Consider the following 10,595-nt stretch of genomic DNA (forward strand, 5'->3'; position numbering starts at 1 on the left):
TGTCTTTTTCAAATTTGATACCTTTTGTTTTATCTTATTGTAATTTATTTTACTACATTTAAAATATTCATTAAGTAATTAATTAAAGTAATTGTATAAGTAATCAATGAAGTAATTAATTAAACCTAGTTATAAGTTAAACATTGAACTGTCATTTATACTTGCTTGGAGAGAATAAATCAGTTTTCTTCATTGGAGTAGCTCTGGGCATATGAACCAGTACAGGACATGTTTTGTGTTGATCAACATATAATGAACTTCTCATTTCTTTTTGTACTTTCATTTGGTTAAAGTTTGGTCAGTGCTTTTATGTTTGTTTTTGTTTTGTGTTTATACTTTTCTTTTCTGTGGTATTTTATTTTTATTTCTTGGTTATGGAAATGTCTTGCTGTTCTGATTGGTTTTTGATTGTTTTCTGAGGAAGAACTTAATATAGGCAGTATAGGACAGAATACCTGGAAGGACTTGGGAGAGTTATAATATTAATATTATAGTTATACTTTAAGATATTTTAAATAATTAAAAATTTAAAATATAAGTGTCTAAATCCCATTATATAATTTTAAGAAACTGTAATACAATAAAAAATATTATAAGACAGAAAGTTTAGATATATATCAAATAGATACCTGATAGGTTCAATGATAGCAATATAGAAAGTTGTAGAAATATAAGTTTATAATTAAGTAGTGGATAATAGTTGCATATGAATAGAATTAAAGACAATCATCCCCCATTCAAAACATTTACCACAAGCTAGTGGTAAAAGAAATTTAGTTTCTGAACACATTAAATTACTCAATGAGTATCATACAGGTAATCTTCTGACAGACCTTAAAGACAAAGTAATCTCAGTCTCTTGCATAGTTAAGCATATAGGAGAACACTGTATACATGTGCCTCAGAGAATATACCTCAATGAAAAGAAGTTTGTAGTTCTGTCTAACATCCATTGTTCATCCCAACTGATGTGGTAGTTGAGCTGAATTGTTTGTGAATAGACATTATCCAGTTGGTGACTACAAGCCTTGTTATATGGTTTTTGACATTTGGCTATTTTTGAAAGCTCAAGCAAGTTTCTCACAAAATTAGAACTCTAAACGCCCACAGAATTTGGAAGCTAAAATACTTTATTCTTTTATTATTGTTCATATTTAGAGAAAATGACTCTTAGGTCTTTAAGGAAAATATGCCTATCTTGTAAGTTGACAAAATTCAAATCAATATGTATTAGGGCTAGATTACCATGGTCAGGATTTCTTTGTACTTTGGCCAGTTGCGGCTTTCTGTAATAGTTTCCGTCTACTGAATAAGAACTTTCTTATATTTCCCATGAGAGATCTGCCTGTCTATGAGTATGAGGATTTGTATTAAGAAAGTAATTATCCATTATACTGATTTATAAAAGTAGCCATAGTACATTTTCTCTAAGATTCATGACTTCACTAGCTATGTGTATTTGTCTACATTTATGCGATGAGGAATAATTTCTTCCTTTTGAGCAGGCCGTAAGTCTGATTGGTTGTTTACTGCATATAAAAATATGCATTCATAAAATACATAAATACCACATTTGCACACCTATAAAATAAAGTGGAAACTTAAGAATTCTTTAAAAAGTCAGTTGGATGCCGTTTTGCTGGGGCAAACATCTGAAAGCACATTTCATTAAAGTGGACACTGAGGTGAAAGACTAAGACAGACTCATGAAGGAATGAATGTGTTGCTGAAGCAGACATTGGAGAGAGGATGTTCTGCTAAAGCATGAATGCTAAAGGGCATATAGTGAAGTATTCTTTATTACTGTAAACATGTATTGGTCTGCCATACAATACGTAGTTGAGCTTCATTTGTAGGGACACCATAGAGAGAATTGCACCAAAAAAATTCTGGTGATATACTGCAGTTTGTTGCCACTTGCAAGGATTCAGGCTGATTGCATGCATGTGCTATGGCCAGACCCATGCTGAGGCAACACCTGTGCTGAGGCAAGGCATGTGGGGGGACACATGATGTTTGGAGGGTATAAGTAGGACTCCACAGAGTGACAGAGACAGAGCTTGGCTTGCTGGTACAGCTAGCTGTTCAATGCTGTGGGTCTCCTCTCTTCACTGATTGTCCTTCCCTGAGAGAGGCACAGCTGGGAGAACTTCTGGTGTTTCTGTTGGTTCCTCCTGTTGACTCAAGCTGAGGCTGGGGCCTGCCTGTCTCTACAAGGTCCTGCCACTGCTGTTGCTACCCCGCTGTACAGAACCGGACTGGTGGTGTATCTGTGAGGTGTTTGAGAGTGGATAGAGCTCCACTACTAACCCGAGAACTGAACTGAAGACTTCCAGACAACACAGATAGAAGTTGCTCCAAAGAATTTTTCTAAATTTGTCCACTTCTCTATATTTTTTCTTTTCTACTACCTCTGGTAGGTATGGGTTCCAAGAAAGGTTAAATAATTTAAGAACCATCATGAAAATGAAGGATCTAAAAATTTAAAGTTATGATAACATAATCCCTACACTTAAATCTCACAAGACGTGAGATTTATATTGAAACAATATAACTACTAAGTAGTCTATACTTTCTTGATTAAACAAATAAATGCATAATCATTGTTTCATGAACAGATATGTTTAAGTTCTAAAGTAATTGAACACAAGTTTTATCCAAATTCATTGGGCTTACTAAAATAAAGGTTTAATTTATACTATTTATTTGTTAAATATTTAAAAAGATCTTTTAAATTATATGTATAGCCTGGTGGTTGTACAAATATCAATGCATGTGACTATGAGTCCAGGTTTTTATGGAGAATGGTAGAGGAATTGTATACCTGGAATGGAAATTGTAAGCATTGTGTGCCACCTGACTTGAGTTCTTGGACTGAATACTGGTCCTCTGAAGCAGTAATACGCACTCTAAACAAGGAATTAATCTCAATAATACCCAGCAGGATTCCACTGAAAATTATTTAAGTGTACTAATAGCATTAAATTTATATTTAGCATTTCTTAAATTTGTTACATGTCACAATAATAAAAAATTCTTTAATCTTGTTTCACTACTTAATCTCATGTGTGTTACAGCCTGCTTACTTAATATGTTATGGTAGTAGTAATTCCATTGAATATTTATATTAATACTGTATTAGCATTACTAGTAGAGATGTGAAAAAAAATGACAATCAAATTGTTTGAGTCATAATATGTTGTAAAAAGTGAGACATAATTGTTTTTGCTATCTCATGGTTTATGATTTCCAAGTTTTGGAAAAACTAAACTGCAGAGGTAAACATACAAGCACATGTGATAGAACGTAAATCAAACTGTTGCTTTATTTTCATCATAAATTTAAGTGATATCTAATTTAATACAAATACTTTAATGATTATATATAAGATAAAAAGTCATCAAGATTTGTAGTTAAAATTTAAATCATTTACATTGTAAATAAAAACTCTTAAAAATAATAAACACAGTATGTCATGTAACAAGAAGTGTTTGAATGTAATATGGTATATAAAGATACAATGAAGCAAAAAATAGAAATTGAAAATAAAGCACTGATTATATTTCTGTTAAAACAAATGAAGAACCTTTATTTGTATAGAAATTTATCTGACTAAATATGTTTTAATAATATAACACACCTATGAAAATAGCAGATTATACTTATACCAAGTATATTCTCAATGATAAATGTTTAAATTTATCAATATAACTTGTCTCAAGTTTTATGGATCTTTCCCATGATACTTTATTTATTTTGATTTGTTTGCTCTTTAACTTTCCTGTTTTTCTCCCTCTTCTTACCTTGTCTTCTCTTCTTACCTTGTCTTCTCTTCTTTGTCATTTGTCACATTGTTTATAAACATTTATTAATCCACTAAATATTGCATTCTGTGTTTGCATCAAATATTATATTATGGATTAAGCAGAATTGGTGAGATTCATGGTCATTGGTGAGATCTGTGAAGTGTAAAGCTGAGGAATAAATTGCATCTTTTCATACACATCATTTATTCTCATGTAGCTAAACAAAGAAACCAAGAGCAAGCTCATTACTTCTGGATTTAAGTTGCTAACATTTTGTTCTGTGCTTTGCTTTTTAGTCCCATGTGACCAGGGAAATGTGGCTGAATAACTCTAGCCAGTCTTACTGAATTAAGTAAAGATTTAAACACCTTATGGTTCTTAATCACATTCCCTAAACTTCGATGCCACTAGAACACAGATGCTTTTGTACTCTTCTATGATGGCTTCTGTAAAACTCAAATATGATAGGAAGTGTAAAACAGCAGTGGACATTGAGTAGATGGACATTATCAAGAATTAAGTTGGTGTTTCCTAATGAATTAGCCTGCTGATTTCAATTTGTACAACATGTTTTTCAAAAATATATTCTCTAAGCTCCTTATTATGCTATTATAGTAAACTTCCTTAAAAACAAAACAAAGCAAAACAAAAAAAAATCCCTACTTTCATTCTCCCAACCTGTGTGCCCACCTTCAGCAGACTGAGCCTGAACCATACAGATAAGCTCGCCTTCCTTCACCAATCTTCCCTCTTTGTTGAGTCCTCTGGAACAAGCCAACCTGTTCTGAGAGGAGTGCTAGTCCAGGCAGATCACCATTCTCCCATCACTTCTCTGCCCACCTTTACTGTTTCTGAAGTTCCTGAACTCTACAGACCCACAGATCCTGAAACATACAACCAAAGGATACCCATCAGAAGCTCACTACCTCAGGACATTCAAGGTTAACCTCCCTGCCAATACCTTCTACAACAGGAACATCCAGTGATCTAATCCATCCAGATGGGTAAAGGTCCTCAAAAGAATGCAATAAGCAAAAGTAAGGGTAATATGACAACTTCAGAGCACAGCCACCCTTCTATCGCAAGCCCTGGATATCCTCACAACCAAAGTACAAGAAAACGACCTTTAATCTAAACTTATAGAGATGAAAGGGGCCTTTAATGTGTCCTTTGTAAATATTTTAGTGTAATCTAACCAAGCAAGTGAAAGAAATTTAAGACAAGAACTTCAAGTCTCTGAGGAAAAGAACTGAAGAATACTTCAGAAGATGGAAAAATCTCCCATACTCATGGATAGGAATGCTTACACTGTGAAAATGATGATCTTCCCAATCTCTGCTTCATTTTCATCCCCATATTGTTCCCAGGAACAATTCTGGGTTAGAAATTTTGAAGGGAGGTTGCTGAACTCATTCCTCCACTGGGGGCTCTATCTACTGAAGGTGATCTCTTCAGGTTCCATCTCCCCACTCCTGGGGAGTGGACACAGAAAATGTGGTTCGTTTAAACAGTAGAACACTATTCAGCTATTAAAAATGAGCACATAATGAATTTTGCAGCAAACTAATGGAATTAGAAAGTATAATCCTGAGTGAAGGAACCAAGACCCAAAAGAGGGGGAACAAAATATTCATGGGAGGCTGAGAAAGAGAGGGACCAGAATAGGAGAGAAGAAGGGAATGGAAAAGGGGACATAGGATCAGGTATTAGGGGAGACAAGAGAGAAGGCCAGAGGGTCAGGAGAATGAATGGAAATATGCAGCTGAAGTGGGTTGGGGGCATGGGAAATCTCTATAGTGTCCCTGGCATAAGAGAAGCTCCCAGGACTCAATGGGGATGACCTTAAACTTCATTTTTTACTGGATTTTTATCAACAGATATCAAAGTAAAAACAATTTTTAATACATTATTATGATGTTTCACATATATCATTAATTAAATTTCAAAGTTGCATACATACTACTCAATATTAAATATGTTTGGAATTATATTATTAAATATTATTATTAAAAACAGAAATATAATTTTAGAAAGGGTTTCTTTCTGAACGTCCTGGCTGTCCTGGAACTTGCTCTGGAGACCCAGATGGCTTTGATATTAGAGATCTGGGATTAAAAGCATATGCCAACATGTCCTTCTTGAAATTGGAATTTTCACTGAGGTTCATTTCAGCACACCATTTTGGTTCACAATTTAAGGAACTCCAATATACAAGGCCTCGGCAAACAAAAAGCTCGCCAGCAGTGTTCATAGTAGACAGACAACAATTTTAGCCAAAGCACCCATCAGTAAATGTGTGGGTAAGAAGACGATATGGTTTATATACACAACAGAATTTTATTCAGAAACAGAAAATGGAATTGCAGCATTTTAAGGAAAATAAGTGTGCTGGAAGCATTCTCATTTTAAATGGAATAAGAATCATTCCGAATTACAAATATCATGTTTTCCTACATATATAGAATATATATCCTTGAAAGATTTTTGGTAACAGAGGAAGGTTCCTTTGTGAATAGGAGGGATTGAATTGGAGGACAGAAGATGAGTCAGAAGAAAAAATATACTAATAAGTCTATTTATCTCTTTATCAATTATTTATAATATATAGTATTATTCATAACATACACATATATATTCATATTACATAGACGTAGATGCAACTCAATACACATTATTATTAGAATAATAGAAGTAATCAGGGTAATCCTTTGAGAGTCCAATATGTGGAATTTTCCTTGTTAAAAAAGATTTATATTTGAAGAGATTTCATGAAAACATATTATGATTTAAAGAACTTTTGGAGGTAAGTAAATCATAACGGCAGAACCCTAAGAATAGAATTATGCCTTATAAAGTAAAAGTCAGTAAATGATCTCTGCGTATTCATGCTGCGTGATGATACAGATGGTCATTTGCAAAAGAACAAAAAACAAGCAGTATATAATGAGGACCATCTGATGTAGAGCCTTGCTCTTGAACCTATAAAGTTATCCTTCAGAACTGAGTGTAATGCATAATTGCTTAGTTGTGTTACAGATTGACTCACAACTTCTATGGAGTATTTCTCATTTTCACCCAACAAGATAGGTAATTAAGGAAGTAATTTTTGAAAGCACGGTAACTTAAAACATTAAATAGTAAGTTACAAAGGTTAAAATCAAGATAACATACCTGCCCAAATTATATAATCAATGAAAATATAATATAATAATGTCTGTGTGTTGTCCCAAAGTTACTTTTTCTCAATTCAACAAGTCAGATAAGACAATTTTAAAAAGTTTAATGCTAATATAGACAAACAAAAACTCAATTTGGTTCATCTGGTAGATCTCAGAATTATCTAGATCAGTGCGGCAGAAAAGCACTGGACCACAGGGAGATAGGCAAGGTGTGCCCCATTGAACCAAGCATTATGAGAAGTGATGAGTGGAAGCTGATTAGCTGGCTTCAGACATCTTAGCAAAGCTCACTACAGAAATTGTAGAGAGAAGCAGATGTTAAAGTTAATGCAGTGCTTCACCTAATGTGTAACTAAACTGATGATTAATCTCTCAGCATCCCATCTGCTGGCGATGTGGCTGCTGATTATAAAAGCAATCCATAGAAAGGACACTGTGTCCTACACAAAAGGTACCGGAGATGAAATTTAAACAGTTTTCCCACAGTTGAGATTTGAAAATAAGTGTAATAACAGAATAGAAAGTAAGGACACTTTTACTTGCTATAGACCGATTAAGATAACTCCTCGCATAATAATAGCTTTGATCATATATTTGCATTATTAAATGCAGCATGACCCACGACTTTTTGTGAAATTTGTGAAGTATATCAAATCTCCTGAGAAAATGTCAATATCTAAATACATACCACATAGGCTAGGGGCTTTGTGATTTTTCTAAAGGCTTTTCATTCTACACCTGTGATGACACATAATATAAGCACAAACAGAAGAGAAGGCACTAATCCTCGAAGAAAAGTAATTAGAATCTCCCTTGCCTGCATCAAAAAGATAATCAAACTTGAAGAATGAGAATGCAATCAGCACCCTAGAATAGAAAATGATAAGGAAGATATAATCATTGATAAAATTTGAGAGAATAGTGGAAGGATCAGTAGGATGAGAAGAGATAGACTGGAAGGAAAATTAAAATTGATTTTCATTAGGAAGGTTACTGTAGATGTGATTGTAGGAAGACAGGATTTGTCATTGTATCCATCTGTAGATAATATCATAAATTCATCAGGAATGTTGTATAACCATGAGCCCTGCCATACTTTCCAAAGTAGAGAAAATGTAATAATTTTATTTACACACACATACTCACACACACACACACACACACACACACACACACACACACCCCTAGTATGTCAGAGAGTGTGGTTCGATATACAAGTTCATTAAATATTCATGAATTTTATGACAATATTGTCTCAATAAGAACACACAATAGAACTAATGCACATAGAGTCAACAGATAAGAGTTCTAAAATGACAAGATAACAATGACAGAGACACAGACCAACCCTAAGATTTGAATTTAAAGTGAATTTATTCTGAGTTGTTGGGTTTTCTTATGAATCTTGTCAAATTCTGTGCAAGAATTCTTAATAGATCATAGTGTAAACTCTTTCTCTATTTCTGTCCTGCTACCAGAGTCTAATTTTTTGTTGTATACCTGTGTGTTTTTGAAATATCACCATGTTATAAGGTATACATTTCCAAAGTGTTTTTTTTTTTAAAGTTTAGCTCTAGGCCCAGTATAAGTTACTGCTGAAAAAAATCCTTGCAATGTCATTTTCCAAACCTGGATAGGAAGATTAGAATATTTTTCAAGATATGGTTCATTAACTTTATTGTGTTCTTCAAGTTGTAAATAAAGGAGACAGTGGACGTTGTCATTTTCAAAGGATGGACTATTTGAGGATGCAGTGAGAAAATGTTGGTAAAAGATTAAAAATAGCTACATAATAAAAGCTGACAAAAAATCTCTGATAAATATCACGAATACAACTAAGGTTGATTTACATTGTTCTTGAAATATTTTTCAAGACTGGTAAGTGTTCTTAGTCTCCAAATACAGTCTATGTGAGATGCTTTTAATCATGTTAATTACATTACTCTTGCTGTTCTACAATGGTTTTATATTCAATCTATCATGTTGAATAAAATACGTGTTAGGGGTTGGGAAGAGACTTATGAGGACAGAAAAGAAGATAAAAATGGACAATGGAAAGATAATTGTGATCAAAGTACCTTGTATATAAAAAGTCATAATAAACCCTATTTTATACAGTTAATATACCTTAACAATAGATACAAAATTTATTAACTTAAAATGATCCTATATTTATTTATCCTATCTTTTAACATTCCTTGGTACAAAAATTAGTTTAATATACACAGCCAAGAAACAAGCTTGTAAAAGTTCAATAAATGATAATGGTCTCGATCCCTAATATGTTTGCATATGAAAATATCATTATAATGATACAGTACGATACATTTTATTTGTACATATGAAAGAGTGACTTTTGATTAATATATGGATTAGACATTTTAGATGAATTTTAAAACAATTAATAAAACCACTATATCTGTAATTTATAAATTTAAAAGCATTTACCAAGAAATCAAACATTTTAACAATCAGCAGACTTAGTTTTCCTATATTAAGATAAATATCAGAATAATACTTTCTCTAAAAACAATTAATTATAAAATTACTACTATATTGTGTCAATAAATTATAGAATTTATGGAATATACATTCATATGATTTAAACCAATTCTTAGTCATCTTGATAAAGTAAAATCACAGTAGTAATATACTTAAATTTTGAGATTTTTGAGCATAATTCATTATTATTAAAATAAGAGGAAGATAGTATATCTTCATCTTTCTGTCTTGTCATATTTTTGTAATATTTTTTCATAGGATTAAAGACAAATTTAGTGTGACTTTATAAGTTTTATTTGAAAATTAAAATCAGAAGTGATATATTAGAAAATCAATCAAGTAACAAGAAAAACATTGAGTTCTCTTTAATTCTATACAACCTTATAATTGCTTATTTGTGCTTAGACAAATGGAAAATGAAAAAGTAGTTTGATTAACACTTCTTTGTTTTCCAGATGAGCATGGCTTCATGCTTTTTCCCAGAAAATCTTGTTCTTATTATGTGTTAATTTTCTGTTGGTCATATACATCCTACAAAAATGTATGTATATTGATGTTTTATAGTAAATACAAGTTTCTTAATATTTGAAAAAACTAGTCTTAGTTATATTATCTTAATCAGACATTGAAGTCAGAAAGCTAGTTAGGTATTCTTGTCTAATATCAAGAAGATCTTATAAAGTGGTTTATGCTACCTTCAATGTTAAATATTCTTATTAGATTAAAAACTTTAATATCAGCAAGCTACTTTTACGCTAGTCAAAACTATAATTTTGAAGTTCTTTTATTTCTTTTTTTCTCTAGAAATCATAACCATAACCTTCTACTATTGACTTCTGTATGATGTTATATACATTAAAACAAACAGAATTATCAAAAACATATAGAGGTAACTTTTAAGATATTCTGTAAACTCATGAATAATACGAAGTAACTGCTAGTAAAAATATCTAGAATAGGTGTTGTCTTCAGCATTGGGGCTTTGAACAGAGTCACTAATAATCCTGGCCTGGGTTGGTTTGAGTGTTTCCATGGAACCAATTTGGCCAAATATAACCAATTCTTGGCATTGCACGCTACATTTTGTGACAATGGATGACCATTGAGG

The sequence above is a fragment of the Mastomys coucha genome, unplaced genomic scaffold, assembly GCF_008632895.1.
Source record: "Mastomys coucha isolate ucsf_1 unplaced genomic scaffold, UCSF_Mcou_1 pScaffold9, whole genome shotgun sequence".
Lineage (NCBI taxonomy): Eukaryota > Metazoa > Chordata > Mammalia > Rodentia > Muridae > Mastomys > Mastomys coucha.